This window comes from Epinephelus fuscoguttatus, linkage group LG7 (genome assembly GCF_011397635.1).
Source record: "Epinephelus fuscoguttatus linkage group LG7, E.fuscoguttatus.final_Chr_v1".
NCBI lineage: Eukaryota > Metazoa > Chordata > Actinopteri > Perciformes > Serranidae > Epinephelus > Epinephelus fuscoguttatus.
Window position 1 is genome coordinate 38,546,030 of NC_064758.1, and position 17,373 is coordinate 38,563,402.

The window sequence follows — 17,373 nt, forward strand, 5'->3', positions numbered from 1 at the left end:
CTTCTGCTCTATTTCAGACTGACCTCTTTCCATCTTGAATGTGTGTCAGTAGCCCTTCTGTTCAGCCAAGAGTACTACGCCCAACAACACTGTGACTTTGGCCAGTTAAGGCGTGGGAGGACGGGGGACGCAGCTTTGTTGATATCCAGCTGGTTTCCGTCACATCCATCTCGTCATGCAGCTGATATCGTAACTTAAAAGCAAATGTGGTCCAAATCCAATTTTTTTGCTCTCCTGTGACACAGATTGGATTTTTTTTAGATTAGTGTGGACACAGGAATCCAATTTTTTCCAACAACATCTGGCCACTTTCATATGTGGTCCTAAATCAGACACACATTAGATCACTGGCCATACGATCGCTGTGAGAACGCTTAGGCTATATCAGATGGGATTGAGGTGTGTTTTACCCATACATCCATGGTTTTAAGTGGTGGCGGAAATAATCGATTCTCAGATACATCATGACGCAGATGTGGATGATTCAATATCCATTCACAAATGTCACTAATCTTAATGTTGATTAATAACATGGTGTTGACAGATTGAAAGAGTTCAACTGCAAGACCAGTGCAGCACCTGGACCGTCTACAGCGTGGACACACTAGAGTTAACTTGTTTTTCATCTTCACACAGGGCTTTAATTTAATGTTTAAATAGATACACTTGCAAGACGAACGTGAAGTATATTTGGAATATTTTCTAAAGCATCACCCAGAGATTAACAGAGCGGAGCAGCGATCATCATAATGTAAACAAACAAGACCGGCTAACCAACATACGCCGCAGCGGTTAACAACATAAACCAGCTCTGTGGTGAAAAAGTAACCCCTGCTCAGTCTGTTTTACCCAAAAACCCCAGCACCCACTCAGCATCTTGGCTTCTCCGGCGGTGACAGGTGGCAGAAAGGCTGCTTTCCACTACTGAAGACGTACAGGGCCACAGAGCACACCGCCTCCCCCTTATTTTGTTATACTCATACAGACAGGCAACTGTGAGGTGTTTATAAATTGATTATTCCATCAAAAAATGCAGTTAACTTTTTAAAATACAATGATTTATTATTCAGCAGTTTGCGAACTGCATACTATTTCCAGTGTAATATTACAGTATGCACCACAGCAGCATAAATATCCCACAGTGCATCAGTGTTAGCAACCGCAGATGGACACAATCCGACTGCCACCTCCTGTTTTTAAAGCTACAGTATGGAGGCATTTTGGCTTTTATCAAGTTAAAGGGAAAGGGACCGGGACTGATTTATCTGTTTGTTTAATCATGGGTCAAGTAGTCACACAGTATGAAAAATAAATCATGTAAAGAAATCAAACATTTTGATGCATCAATAATTGTTTTCTAATCAAATAATGGCCCTTTGAATTGTACTCAAATCAAATTGTGATGAGCCTGGAGATTCCCACTCTTTATGGCTTTTCCACGTCATACTTCAATGTGCAGGCACAGATTACTCACCGTGCACTGTTGGAGCAGTCTGTGGAAACCACAGAAGGCTGCTGTTACCATACCGCTGCCCCAGTCACGAGCCAATAGAGCCTGACTGCCAGACGCTTTCTGACGGGGACAGCTCACCTACATGCCATGACAGCGGTGTCGTGAGGCACCGAAAGAAATACAAGAATGTGGCCATAGACATTCGGGGGCGGCAGTGGCTCAGTCCATAGAGTCTTAGGTTGGAAACTGGAGGGTCGCCAGTCAAGTCCCGGTTCAGACCAAATATGGAGCATGGACTGGTAGCTGGAGAGGTAGCAGTTTGCCTTCTGGGCACTGCTGCTAAGGTTCCCTTGAGCAAGGCACTGAACCTGCAACTTCTCTGGGTCCCCGTCCATTTAATGCAGGGCTTCTTTGTGCATGTGTGTGTGTTTTGGGCCTGTGTGTATGACAGCAGAGTGAAAAAAAATAATTTAATTTTAGAGCGTGTTCTTGATTTAATGAGCGAGAAAAGCTCAGTGGTGCTGGCCCGCGGGCATTTCCACCATCCTGTTAAGGGGCGCCAGTGAGCTCTGTGCCCCGCAGCTATCAACTCCAGGTAATGAAAGTGACAGGGATTAAAGCAGCAGCGTGTAGTTTGATGGCCGCACGTCTTTAATCAGGGATTGGCCCAGATTCCTCCGCTCAATCCCTGCGGACAGCAAAGGTGTCACACCTGGAGGATTAACCTCAAATTTGGTGTCATCCTGATGGACGGCAAACAGATCTAATGATACACAGGGCAATATGATTTCTTAATCACAGCGTCGTTGCCCTCCTGCTGGGGAGGCACAGCGCCATTAGCCGGAGAGGCTTTCATCTTTTTAAAATGAGAGCAGATGAAGGGCTTTTGCCAGTTGGAGCCTCGGAGCTCACCAGGCTCCAAAAGCATGTAGGGCAGCTACACATAGATTATCAGGGTGTTTGAAGGGATGTACACTCAGATGCCAGTTTATTAGGTACACCTAAAACCAATACAGTCTAATGCGACAGTGCTGCAGTAAATCCTCCATGAAGGTTATAATGTTCAGTTTCTGTTTAAACTGTTAAACTGTTGATGCAGCTTAATGATCATTTTGGAGAATGTAGCTTCTTTTACTTAGCCTACGCTCATTGATATAATTTGGGTGGACAAAATTATAGAAACACCTGTCAGCAAAAAAAACAACTCAATCGTTTAGGATTTTACTAAAAGAAGGAAATCAGCTGTTGATTTTTATATATATAGATCCCAGGGAATATTTTTTGTATTTGGGAGCTGTTTAAATGTGTAATTTGTGTTAGATTTTATTTAGTTGAACTATTAATATTGTAACAGAATCTGAATCTCACTCTGAGTTACTGTTGTTGTTCACAAACTAAAGAAATGAGAGATCATTTTTGTTTAGTTTTTACTGAATATTTGAAGGCAAACTATAAAACTACATCACTTATGTTTTTGCAATTCTGTGTTCTTAAATTAATACTTTTTTTTTTTTACTATTTTGTCGTAATGTCAAGAATATCGTTATTGCAAAAATACCCTGAAAAATCGTTATTATTTAAGAGCCATATCGCCCATGCCTAGTGTGTAATATAGCCTGTGCTTGCATTCCTCTGATTTTACGTGGTTTTTATGCACCACCTGAAAGCCTTGTTAATGTAATGCTTCTGTATAAATTTTTTTTAATGCTTTCGGCCCTCCTGTGGTAACCCTGTGTTCTAACACCTCAACACTATGAATTGTGGATAGTTATCGCAGGCAAAGTCTGCAGAAATGTGGACTTATGTAACGTGTACATAAAGGACTCAAAACATCTGCAAGTGAGAGCTCTCATGCACTTGATGATTTGACAGTGGGACATCCTAAATCTCTCACACACTTAACATGAACATGCCTCAAAGTCTGTGAGTTCCTGAGTGTGGAGATTGGGACTGGGCCCATGTCTTTGCAGTACAAACTCAAAGTGCAGTGTGCAGCAGAAGTTCAAACCCTGGCCAGTCATGGCTTGAAGTGAGTGGGAATGTCAGATTGTCAGTTTTGGAAAGTTACAGAAGCTCCCTCTCATCCTACGTCAGAAAGTGTGTGTGTGTTTATGTGTGTGGGGGGGGGCCTTCTTATGAACTGATAAAGTATACTTGCAGTTGAAACGTTCAGTTATTTCATTGGTAGCAGCAACGATTTCCCAACAAAACAATGACTGTATCCAAAATCACTCCCTTGTTTTACTCATTGCTCCCTAGAGAAACAAACACTCAGTAGTTTAGTCGATTGTGAGAAGAAAATTGAAATCGCAGACACTTATGAATCATTGTCATGTTGCGTCATCACTGCCAAGTGCAGAGTTAAACAACTGTTACTTTTGCATCTATAAAATGTGGCACATTATATTACGGGATTGTTAGCAAATAGGTTTATATATAGGTAATGAACCCACCATGGACACTTGCACAGATGGAAGTGAGTGTGTATAAGTGTCACACTCAGAGTTCCGACACTCTTCTGTATAGTGCAGTCTGAGGAGTGATTTTGGACGATGCCTATATGTCGGAAAATGATCGTAGGTCAGATGTTTTGAAATGGGGTTTCCAGTATCCTAATATCTAAGAGGGATGGGCAAAGACAGGAAGGGAAACACCCAAACTGCTTTCCCTTTCCATCAGACAGCCTGTTCCAACGAGGCTGCCACTAACTGCTTAAGTTCCCCATCTATGCCCTTGTTAAAGCCAGACTCCATTGAGGAAAACAGTAATTTAGGCTTCCTGAACACAGGAGCTGCTGCTCTACTGCTGTCTTGATCAGTAAGCTTTTTTGTGTCATTGTGTGACTTTGTTGAATCTGAACAAACCCATTTAAACATCATAATCACACAATAACTCAAACAAGCTAACTGATAGAGGCTGCAGTAGACCGGCAGCTCCTGTGTGCAGTGATATTAAATTACTGTTTTTCTCAATGGGGTCTGGCATGAAGATATAACAGCTTCAGAAATCGATTTCTGACAGTAAGGTAAAACACTATTCTAAATATAGCGTACACTTAACTGTTATTGGTTTTTTTGGGTGTGGCTTTTTTAAGTGTCTAAAATATATATTGTAGCTGCCCCCCTCCACAGCAGTACACTGTTTAGCCTCCGTATCGGCACTTCAGCCTGCCTCTCCAAATTTGGGGCATACCAACTGACATCCACTGTATGTATTACACTGACTATGAACAAGTACGTCATACAACCCAACTGCAAAAGATGCGAACTATCCTTTATAAGCCAAGCCCTAGTGACAATTAAGCGTAGTAATAAAGAGAGTTATACTTCCCTTTTGAAAGTCAAAAACAGCCAACTTGATTAGATTATTTATCTTAAGACGCATTCACATTGGCGCTATTTGGTCCGCTTGAAACGAACCCTGATCTGCTTCCACGGATAGTTCGGTTCATTTGGAGTGGTGTGAACGCTCATCGAACTCTGGTGCGGACCAAACGAGCGAACCCTGATTTGCTTGAAAACTGAGGGTCTCGATTCACTTGCAAGTGAACCCTGGTGCGGTTTGCTTACAGTGGGAAATGCAAACGGACTATCCGGTGAACCAAAAAGAGAAAGTGAACCAAAGAGAGGAAGTGACGTAGAGCGCATTGCATTTTGGTGTTTGGTGTTTTGTGGTGACCAAGCAGGCTGAAGGGGATGGATTTCCGTTTTCAGTCCTGTCCAATCGATTAGCCGGGTTTTCTTCTTCCTCATGCTTTTTTTTCATCTTGGTCATTGGTCGTTTCGGGCAGTACCGCCATTAAAGGAGCAGTTGTTGTAACTGCGTGATGTTGTCCAGGTGGTTTGGTCCGCTTTAAAAAGTACAGTGTGAAATTGAACCAAAGTAAATGAAGATGTAAAATATTTCAGCATTCCCCACCCAATCGAACCGAGTCCCCGGACTATCCTGGTGAGAATGCGCTCTGAGGTTGTAAACATGGCAGAACGAGTTCACATGCTGTCAACCATGAGCTCTGGAACATTTGAATTGTTTTATACAGTGCTGCGTACAGTATTATACTGTGTCTGTACGTTCTGTATCCAGGAAGTTAATTGATGAAATTTGTAAATGCAGATTAATCCCTGGTGAGATGCTTTGGGATGCAGGGATGATGTCATCCCTCAGTCCTTTGTATTGAAGGAGGGGGAATCACCGTATGAGCCCCGGCTGTCCCTCTCATTTCATTTTAATGAATGGCAAGACGTTTCACACACTGCTCACACAAAGAGCCATGAAAAGCAGGGTGCTGCATGCTGAATGCTGCTAATCTGCTTCTGTCGGACATCCTGAGAGGTGACAAAGACCTCGATCAGTCAGCGCACAACCGGTGAGAGTGTGAACTGATTATTAAGTGCGCTGAAATCTAATAGCCAAAGCGCCTCAATTCCCCCGGTCTCTTTTTCAAATCAGCCATCCGGTGTTGCCGCAGGTTGTGCATGCTGGGCCGCAGACATTGAATCGGCACTATGGCAACATCCTGAGCCCTAAATGACGGATGAGTTGTAGTAAATTGGCATTAGTATTCCTATCACAAGCCATGGTGAATGAGACCAGCAATGACTAATGCGAGGCAGGGGAGTTAGAAAACAAGAGCCAGGCCAGTGAGTGCAGTATCACACACACACTGAGCAGATTTTTAACGCTGATAATCCAAGCCTTTTGGTCTTACTTCACAGTGCGGGTGAACAAAATCGCTCACAACTCTGCATTTGTTTTCCCTAGCAGATTGGATTATGGTAATGGAGACGAAACATCTGATCTTAATTCTGCATGGCGGTAGATATCAGATGTCTCAGACTGTTTGGAAGAGAAAATCCACTTTCCCCTTGATATTTAAGAGGAGAATGGCTCCAATTTGCCCTAGAGACAGGCCTGATGGTGTGTTTTGTTAAGACAGAAACACACAGAAACATGAGAGAGATGTTGGAATATGTTGTATGAGAGAAGAGCTAACAACAGGTTGCAGGAATCCTTCATATTTGGATTAGTATCATCTGTGCACCTTCAACCCTTTCTGACCCCGAGCGGAGGGAGTTAAGCCTCGGCTGCAACGTGACTCCGCAGAGGGCTGTGAAGTGGGCCATAATTCTGAGTTAATATAAATAGTCTGACTAATGTTTCTGGTGGATTATCCATATTATAAAGTAGAGCTGTCAGATGTACTGCAGGAAAGGCTTGCATAATACGACCGGACAGCAGTGCAGTCGCTCTCTTCCTCTTGACTCTGATCAATTTTATGTTGTTTTCACATCGTGTTAACCAAATAGCTAGACATTTTCTCTCTGGTGGAGAGTTAGGTAATAAGATCTATCCAGTCTTAAACTAGTGACGGACCAGAAATGTACAACATTTTTTGCCAGCATTAAATGTCAAACAAAAGGCAGAGACTGTATCGTATAAAGTTGCTGTGAGCAGTAAATTCACCTCTTCTAAGCGAAAGGCGGAGGATATTGTTATCTCGGAGTCTAACCGGTCAGAGCCTCTCTTCCTGCAGGTAGCTGCCTGTTTCTACTTGACTCGTTGCAAGCCTTTGGTCTGAATTGAGCTTAATGAGATGAATCTTCAACTTTAAGGGGGCAATCCTAATTCTTTCTAATGGCCAACAGGGGCAAAGAAGTACGATTGTATGGAGGTCTGTAAGAAAATTACCCTACTAGGGTTGCCCCCTGATTATCGGAGATTTGAATAATCAGTCGGAGACTCCTCAGTTGACTGTGATTGCATGAAATACAAACTATTTTTTTTTTATTTCATTCAGTGTGCATTGTACTTCTGGGGATGTTTTGGCCCCCAGATTTAGTGAGTGCTCTTTGCTTTTATGCTGCTCTGAGTACAGGCAGCTGCAGACCCAGACACAGGGTGAGCCTGAATGAGATGGAGGTAGCTGCCTAGGCCTGTCGCGAAATGCGATAAGTCGGTTAATTGCACGGTAAATTAAAAAGGAGACGGTAACCAGGGCTCAACAATAAGGATTGCCCGATTGCCCGGGGCAAGTAAAACTCACGTTCGGGCATGTAAACTAACAACTCACTTGCACGATCGGGCAAGTTGCTAAAAATAGTAAAAGTTAATAACTAATTGATAAAATAAATGTATTTTAAAATGTGCTCTTCGGCTCTGATGCAGCGGTCTCTGTGCCTGAAGTCACAGGCACAGCTGTGTAACAATGTCCTGCCCACAGCCCCCATTGATATTATTTTGCTCGATGGATGCTTCATATAATAACATGACAATATACTATTTATGGTGTTATGCCATCGTGTCATTTCTGTCTCTACATGGTCACGTGTTAACAATTCTCCTCTGCTCTCTGTATCGCGCACGGCGGAGTTCCGCCACACACACAGGTGAGCATGCTAGAGCGGCTCGGGCCGCATTTTCCTGACCAAACCTGACCCCGAGCCCGGTGCAGTTTGTCAGCTGACAAAGCTATTGTTATGGACACTGTGTAAATAACCATCAACAGACTGCTGTTACGCACAGACAAACAGCTGCTCGCACAGCAGCTCAGCACGGCACTCTTGGTGCTGAGCTTGTGTTGCGTTCAGGCGTTGTCACGTAAATAACACCTTCCAGCATTTAAATAGGTCATAGCACAAAACAGCAGCATGTCAAGTGACTTTTTACTTTTATTATATTCAATAAAATTGTATGTTCCTAAATCTTGAGACACCTCATATGTAAGCTAGACAGACATTTCACCTGCTCATTACTGTGCATACATGTACTGTATGTACTTAGTCCTAAAGAGCCCTTCTGGTGCCAGTAGATACATAGAAACATCCCAGCAGGCTGTGCTTTGCAAGCATACAAAAAAGTTTCACGCATGCGAAAATTATTTTTCATGCGTGTGCTTCACCTCCGCTGCTACAACTCCATCCTAGGGGAAACACTGCTGTGTGCATTTTGTGCAACAGGTGGATGTGGTAGTCTACTGGTAGAGTAGAGAGAGAGCTAAGTAGCGTTGAAGTAGAGTAGAGCAGGGCAGAGAGATGGAAGCAAAATATATTAAACCCAGTGTTAATACAGCAGAACTGGAGAGAGGGGTGAAAAATAAATAGAGGTGGGCATGGCTCAAGTAGGGCGCAAAATTATAGATGGAGAACGATTGACAAATTTTTCACTTTTCACATTTTTGTGTAGGAATTAAGCTACAATACATGACATATGTTGTTTTAATTAATAAATACAGTGTGAATAAAGATTACATAACATAAAAATAACTGCAGTCTTTGTTATTTGATAGGCGCTTAAATTAAACAATTTTTACAGGGCAAGTAAAAACTGACTTTGGGCAAGTAGATCTCTGACCAACTTGCCCGAGTGGGCAAGTGAAAAAAAACCTTAGCGTTGAACCCTGGTAACTTTTCCGGCCGCGATTAATTGCCATATTCTCTCCACCAAAGAGACTGGACAACAAGAGCGTTCACTGCTGTTCATCGTCTGGCAGCCAGGTGAGTTGGTTCATTAGCGTAATGAACGGAGGGAAAGCTCTTGTCATCGAGTGTCTTTGTCTCAGTGGGGGAGGCGGGGCTATGAGCTATACACACACACACAGTGCGATCTTCGTGAGGGGGAGACGAGGCGGAGAAAAAAAACAGGAAGTTGAGCGTCAGAGGAAGACATGGAACTGGTTCCTAAACCAAATGCCACAACCCCTGCGTGGGAGTGTTTTGGATTTAAACCAAATGACAGAGGGGAGCCCAGGAATTTAGACGAGCTGGTGTGCCGGGTTTGTTCTAAAACCATCTCAACAAAAAGAGGGAATACGACCAACTTAACTGCACACCTGAGAGTGAGAGACTGACAGTCTATTTTTTGTATTTATTTATTTATTTTGGTATTTTTACGTGTTATTTCGGATATTTAAATTTTCTTTTTTGCATTCCTAAATATTCTTGTTAAATAAATGTTCATTTCTCTTTAAAAGGGTGTACTTGCATCAATATGCCTTTATTATCATTATATAACTTTAAAAAATGGTCTAAAAACAGCAAAATTACAACAATAATAAAAATGGTCTTAAAAGCACAATATTAAGCACTATTATCACTTACCGTGATAATTTCTGAAGCAATTAATTGCCCAGCAAAATCTGTTATTGTGTCACTGTCACATTAAACATCCAGCTGAACCCTGTTCAAACTGAACAGAACAGGTCATCAAATATTTGCATTAAATAGCCAATTCAGATTCAACTGAGATGATTCTGAGTTGGGCACAGCCTCAGACCCTACTTTTCACTTGATTTATTTTGGGTGTGATAACACTACGATCAATCAGGAGAATACACAGGGTGACGTATCCAGAGTTTAGCTACCAGTGGAGCTAACTGGTAGATTAGACTCTTGCCGTATCCGGTCGGCAAAACAGCAAAAACATCCTTCTTGCAAAGGAAAGATTCGAGCGCCGTCTTCTGTTCCTCTTTTAGAGAAAAAGCCAAGTCTAACTCGTTCATTGTAGCCATCTTGCAGTGTTTACTGACTGATTCCGGACTTCGTCATCGCAGCGCCGTCGTCATCTGTTTACCTCGCCTCTGGCCCGCCTATATCAGATACACCGATGTGATTGGTGCAGCTCGGCTCCAACAGCATGGATAAGGAGCATTATTACTGATTGCCAGAGTGACTTGCTGAGAAAATTCAAATTGTGCTCTCACGAGAAGATTTCCAGGGTACCACAGCTCTACCTTAACGTCCAAAATGATCAACTTGGGCTCTGAAAAAAACAAGATGGTGGCAACCAATATGCCAAACTTGAGACTTCAGAACCGTAGTCCACAATCCAATGTGTGACGTCATGATGGATTCGTCCTCATCTTTTGCACAGTGTTTGGTACTTGGCACTTGTGATTGTAAAGTCAGTGGAAAGACTCGATTAGATGCAAAGTACTTTATGAATCTGTTTCATAAATGCACAAAGACAAAAAGGAGAAAGACTGGACGGAAATAACGGAAACAACAGGAGTTTGTGGAGTTCTGTCAGCGGCTGAGCTGAACACAAACGCAGAGATCTGTACAACCAGTAAACTGGCTGTTTTTTGAAAAATCAACACAGACTGCACAAACACATTTAATGGACAGAAATGTGAATCTTCTTGCCAAATTCTCAGCCAGAAAGCAAACAAGCGTATTTTCCAACTGTTGCTTAAACTGCTCTGAGAGCCTGGATTGTTTAGAATGTGTCCTCGTTCATGGGTGCATGACCTAGAAACACAACACAAAGCTTTAAAAATCAGATTAATCTTTATCAGGTTTACTCATTACAGGGCTGCAACATGTTTAGCCTGGACTGTACTTCACTGACCGCGTTTTACATTCAACGTAGAACACTAATTGGAAAACACCCAATTTCCTCAACTCATACTGGCCCATCTCTCAGCTGTGTTTTTAAGAGATTTGCCCTCCAGTCAACAGCAGCATGTGAGGTGAAGTGTCCTCTCAGTGAGACAGCGGCTGGGCTCGGCTCTTTGGTCACGGCTGTGCGTCATTCGTCAGCAGACTCAAAGACACAATGAACCGCATACACTCTTGATAAATAAGATCTGTGAATCTGTGTTTGACAAGAGAAAAAAAAAGAGTTATGACTAACAGATTTCCCTGTTTAGTGTCATGTCTCTGAAACTTCTCCCCGATGATAAGGCTGCTTGGAAAGTCGTGATCTCCGGGGGAAAGTGGCTGGGTAGTTTCCAGGTGTATCAACATCAGCCCATGCTACATGTTTATCACCTCATGGGTCAGGAAATGGGATAAAAGTTGGGATTTCAACCATACAGCTGCGTGTTTGTCGTCACCTAGGGGAATATAAAATGACCGTATGTCCAACTCAAACGCTGAAAGAGATAAAGGCAGAAATGATCGGGCTCCACGAGCACTTACAGCTCCGTCTGTGCTCCGTTTTTGAAATGCTGAATCACACGTGTACAAGCATCTGTTTTTGATTTGTTCCATCCCTCTCACTCCCTGCCTCATACTCTCCCCTTCTCTTCCCCTTTTCTGTCCTCCCTGCCTTCCTCTGTGTGCGGGGGCAGACTTCTGGTCGTGGCTGGGCCAGAACCAGGTCTAGGGACAGGCCAGGAAATGCGTCAGTCAGCTCACATATTAAAAGCAGGTTCAGAGTAAAGGGTAATTCCCCGGGGAGACGATGTGTGTGAGGAAGTTGCTGCCTCTCCCCGTTATGACACCCAGACCTGAGTCACAACATAAATCCCCAAAACACCCTTAAACAACCTCTGGCATCTTAAATAACGGCCCACTGCTGCACACAAGAAGATTGTTTACGTAGACATTTCTTTATTACGTCAATGTAAAAAATGCTGTATAATGGAAGAAACATGTGGTTAACTGGTTTTAATTAGTGGAATAAAAAGTATCTTTACTGATGTGAAATGATCGGATGATACACAGAAAATGTATTGACGACAAATGTAAAGATTTTCAGGTTTTCTCTAAAATTGCAAAGTGAGAACTTTTTGGTAGAGCTGTCATTAATCAGTTAGCTGATCTCCAGAACATTTTATAACGTATTATTTTGATAACTTATTAAATATGTGGATCTATTGTCACAGCAAAATTTAAAGCTTCCAAGTCCAAGCCTTTATCTCATCTTAAGTTATAGCATATTGAATATTTTGGGGTGTTTCAAACAACGCATTTCGCTTTAACACATTTGTTTCTTCGTTTGTAACATTTCAAGTGAAGACTAAATTAAAATTAGAAGTAATTCAGCCCTATTGTGTGCAGTATATCTGCTTATTGCTGTCAATCGGATGTTTCTTGCCGCCATCTTATGAGGACTGACAGCGCTGTGCAAAGGACATGTGCTTTTGAGTGAATATTTTGGGGGTTTGGACTGTGTCAGTAATTGACTCGGTTCTCAGTATGTTTTGTAACTATAGTTCCCATCATGCTTTGGGAGATGGAAGCAGGAGGTATAATGTTGCCATGGAGGCAGTGAGCTACACCTCGAGCCCTGTCTTTTTTCTTTACATCTTGTTGAATCTTCACCACATGGAGTCACACTGGATTAGCTGTTACCAGTTCAGGGGAGATTTTTGTTTTAGGAAGCTTGAATGATTATTTCGGTGCAAATGTGATAAAGGTGCAGATGTTTTCGCGGGGGTATGATATACCGCCAGATGGTGTTACTCTGTATAGGGAGACCCCTCAGTCGACTGAGATTGCTTCAAGTCAAATATGTGTTTTTGTTTATTTTGTGGCTAGTCCCTGTGCTGTACAGTGTATTTCTGAGGACGTATAGGTCCCCACATTTTGCTGCGGAGTGGGTACTCTTGACTTTAATGTTGCTCTTTGTTACAGGGAACTGCGGACAAGCAGGCAGCCGTACAAAGGAAGAGAGATAACATTATCTTGAAAGTGCTGCTTGGAATTTATAGCTCACAGTAACTTAGTACAACACAGTCTCTGGGTGTTTTTTGCTACCAAGTGTCAGCAAAAATTGTTGTAACACATTTCTGCCTGGTCTTTAGGGCAGTTAGCTTGTTTACTATATTACGCGAATGCCGCTGTCACACTGAGCCCTGTTGTAAGTTTAAAACTTTATATGGAGAAAGAACGAATTATCAAATATTTGTATTAAACAGATGAATCCAATTCAACTGGCATAACTCTGAGTCAGGTACAGCCCTTGTTGAGTATGATACGCCGCTGGATGGCGTCAGGTTGGAATGCTGCTGATAAGAAAGTAATATAAAGAGCTAGAAAGTCCCTTTAGAACTGGCAGGGAGAGTGATGAATTGGTCCAACAAACCCAGGACTTTCACCTGGGAGCTCTGTGTTTGCTGCCTGTATGAATGTAGAAAAACCATGATGGCTTTTCCTAAACCTAACCATGTGTTTTTGTTGACTTGTTGGTATTGGTTGCGGCGTCCCAGAACATCAACAGCAGGCGCAGGAGGATACCTAGTGCTTAATATGTAGATGTGAAAGTGGTGATATGTGACAACTTAAAATGAGAACATGGTGTAATGAACATAACTGGTTGCAGGCCCGACGTGAATCATATTTTTAGGTCTTTGTCTGCATTTTCTGAACATACAGATCAGCCTGAATTCCTCCTCTTCCATTGTTTTCTCACTGTTTGTTTGTTGTGGTTTTCCCCAGAGAATGTGGTTTTTGGGCGAAGAAACCAATGAGCCGTGACTCCACTCCATTTTTTCTCACAAAACTGTATAATTCCTCTATTTTCTTTCCTCGCTCTTGAGTCCGACAGAACTGCTGCAGCTGCAACTCTCCAGAGAGTCATTTCGAGTGCCGTGTTTCAGCGTTGTTAACCAAGGACACTGCTTCACTCCACTGCACTACCATTGTTTATTGCACATCAAATGTTGATACTTCTGCTGTTGGATTTCTCTCACACAGTTTGTGGGTTCACCGAGGAAAATTGGCAAAGACTGGTTGTATTTTCTTAACTTTTATGCACATTTAAAGGTCCCATTGCAGGTTGACCAACAAAAACTTCAGGCCCTGTTTTCCCAGTCTCTTCCCTGACCTGTCATGCTTCCTCTCTGATAGTGTCAGGGTCCGGTTTGCTCACTGCTGGGTGACACAAGAGTCACATCAACATTCAGGTCCGTGGACTGATGGGAAGGGGGTCGCAGGTCAGTGGAAGGGAGCCAGAGAGTGACGTCAGGGACGTGTTGCTGACTAAAGATCAGAGGAAACACCTGGGGGAAACCTAGAAGGAAGTGACACCTCATTGCTGTCTTTCAGTCAGCTGGTCTGACAGTCACATGATGTCTGAACAAGCACCAGCGCCACATGCTAATAGAAACCATGAATCTGCTGTTTGGTCTCCAAGTTTAATTTTGGGATCAAATGTGAAACAGCAGTTGGAGTTTTCATGTTTGGAGTGTGTTCGGAGTGAAAGGGATATCAGCATAATTCATGTGGAAGCCTCCTGAGCTGTTGTTTCTGCGAGCGACCATCTCTCAAGCTTTCAGACAGGAAAGAGCTGAATGCTTCACACGTCTGGTATGTCTTTCTAGTGCAAGCCAAGCTGCATGTTTAGCCCACAAAAATGCCGGGAAAGACTCCCAGCTCAGCCCCACCACATCACGCCTGTGTAGGGATTTTCACAGAGGGAATTCAGCTATTTCACCAAAATGTCAGGGTGTTACACTGTAGGATTGGCTTACTGTGAGCGCTGCTCTATTCTATTCACCGGTTTTACCCCAGCGGCCTGGTGAGCTGCCCAGAAAAAGGCCGCGAGGAGCTTCACGTCTGTGGGCTTTATTGTCTTCCTCCCTTCAATGGAACATTGTCCAGGCCGGTTCTCACAGCTTGGGCCTCTTCTGGATCCTCCGTGTGTGTGTGTTCTCTCTTAATGTCCAGAATATCTTCATTGACATTTTTGTGTGTTGCCGTCATCTCGGACCACCCTGAGTTAATATAAACCTGCGCCGCCAGCCGAGACCTCTCATATCCTGACCTTTCTCCCATTCACCCCCACCGATCTGCAGCGTCCCTCTCCCCGCCCAACTCTTACAATGCTTGTTGTGACGTCGAACACATCCTCCTGCGTCCTATGTAATAATAAACACACAAGTTGAGACTGTGCATTCAAGTCTGTTTCCCTTGTGATGGTGCGCAGGAAGCTCTCGCAGACCACACTGTGGTGTAAACTCTACTATTGTTGTGCTGAAAGGGTTAATCTCTGTAACATTTCCTCTACATGACCGTCTTTGTTGGCTCCCTGTCTGAAGTGCCATTTCCCCATGGGCTGTAGTGGCCTAATTGCACGACCCCCCCACTACTATAGCTGATGGGGGATGGATGGAGCTGGCATTACATTATGCATGGCGACTACACCCAGCTGGTTTGTCAAAGAGTCCAATAACAGCCTTCATCCTGTTGTATGCCAAGTTTTACAATCGTCCAATAAGACTTGTAAACTCGCAGTCCCCTCTGTTCGAAAGCTTCAGACTTCAAACTAAAACCAAGAAATTATCTGGAACTTCTTCCAAAGAGCTTCTGCACTTTTAAAAAGACCTACACAAGCAGTTTGGTTGAATTATGATTGTTTTAATAAACCTCGCTAGTAGTTGGTAGACCTATATCACAAACAGGGATTTCAGTTTCGGTTAATTTTTGCTTTAGAAAGGCTGTCAGCCATTAATTTGTCACTAACTGGTTAATTTTTTTGAAAAAGAGACATGAAATACAAGAGGCCTTTCCTTTTAGTCCAGCGGTCCTTTGACTCAGTGAGCTTTAGCGCCGCATTTCAAAGCATTAGCCAATTTGAGGTGGTGACATTTTAATGTTTTTTGACGTTATTGTCTAGGCTTTTAGTTTTCTGTTGGCTTTGCTGGCTGGCTGCGTTAACATGTGGAAATATTCCCACTGCCCACCCTCCGATCTCTGCTGGTTTCTCGACCACTTTGCAGTGTGCACCACCCAGGCTGGGAGGGAGCTAACGTTAGCTAGCTATTGGTGCCGCTCATTCGGTGATTACAGCTTGTAATGCTGTGAATAACATTGTGTCCCCCTCCTTCAGTATCCCCCCAGGTCTTGAGTGAGTAAGCGGTTTCATTTTGAACCACACAACCGCTTTAGCATTGTTCACTATGTTAGCACCACAGCTGTTCTGATACTGCTAACGGTGGTAGCATAGTCAACAATGCTAAAAGGGTTTTACAGCTCAAAACTGAACTGCTTACTCACCAGGACGAGCTGTGGGGAGACCAGAGGGTGGGCACAATGTTTCCACAGCAACGCCATTGGGTGAGGGCGCCGCTAATGCTAGCTAGCTGCCACCTGATCCAGATGTTACGCAGTCGAGTAAATTGATGAGTAGCAAAATTAACCTATGGACCGACATGTGGAAGCAGTTAAAAATATTCTTGATGTACATCTACTGCAAGCTTATCTAGCACAACTGAGCTAGCTAACATTACAGCTCAGGTGAGGAGGACGCTATTAACAAGCAAGAGCCTCTCGTCCATGAGTAGATGCACACTACCTTCTGCGCGGTGATATGATTGCCGGCTGAAATCATGACCTGGTTACTTAAGATAATCCACAGACCTTGCTGTGAGCGATTTCATGTAGGAACTATTTCTTTCTACCAAACAGCCACCAACCACATCAGTGTGCAGAAGGAAATATGCATATACAGCTAGCTCACCTAGCACCCCTGAGCTAGCTAACCTTAAAGCTCAGCTGAGGAGAACGCTATTAATATTTACATCTCGTGCTGTCATGAGCTCGAGCCTCTAATCCATGAGTAGACCATGAGTAGTTGTTTCAGCTGAAAGAAAATAGTTCCTACATGAAACTGCTCACGACAAGGTCTGTGGATTATCTTGAGTAACCAGGTCATGATTTCTGGAAAGAGACATTGCTGTTGAGTTTTACAAATGTAATTTTTGGCACTTTGAGCACCACAAGCTGAGTGCCATCTAGTTCCCTTATACTGGAGAGAAGGCAGACATCTCTACGACTGATATCTCCGACACTCTGCAGCTCACACCAAAACAATCTAGACTCATAAATAGAACTACAGGTAAAAGGAAAAACATGTATTTTGATTTTGGTGTGAACCGTCCCTTTAAGCAGCTTCCAGGTTATTGCTCAAGACGAGCAGAAAGATCCTGTGGTATGTTAAAAAAAAACAATAATTTGAATGTGATATTTGGTCAAGTCTAGTTACAGACTGTTGCATCACATCAGCAGTGGTTTTCTCACACGGATGTTTTATCCATTAACAAAGCGAGAGTGAAAGCAGGATTGTTGTTTCTTCCTGTGTTGATATCAAAGTGGGAGTTGTTGTTTGTGGGGTTTTCAGAATGACTTCACCGCTGACCCCACAAACACTCAAGGTCTTGCAGGGCTCAGCTGGCGTCGTTCCCATTCATTGTCTCT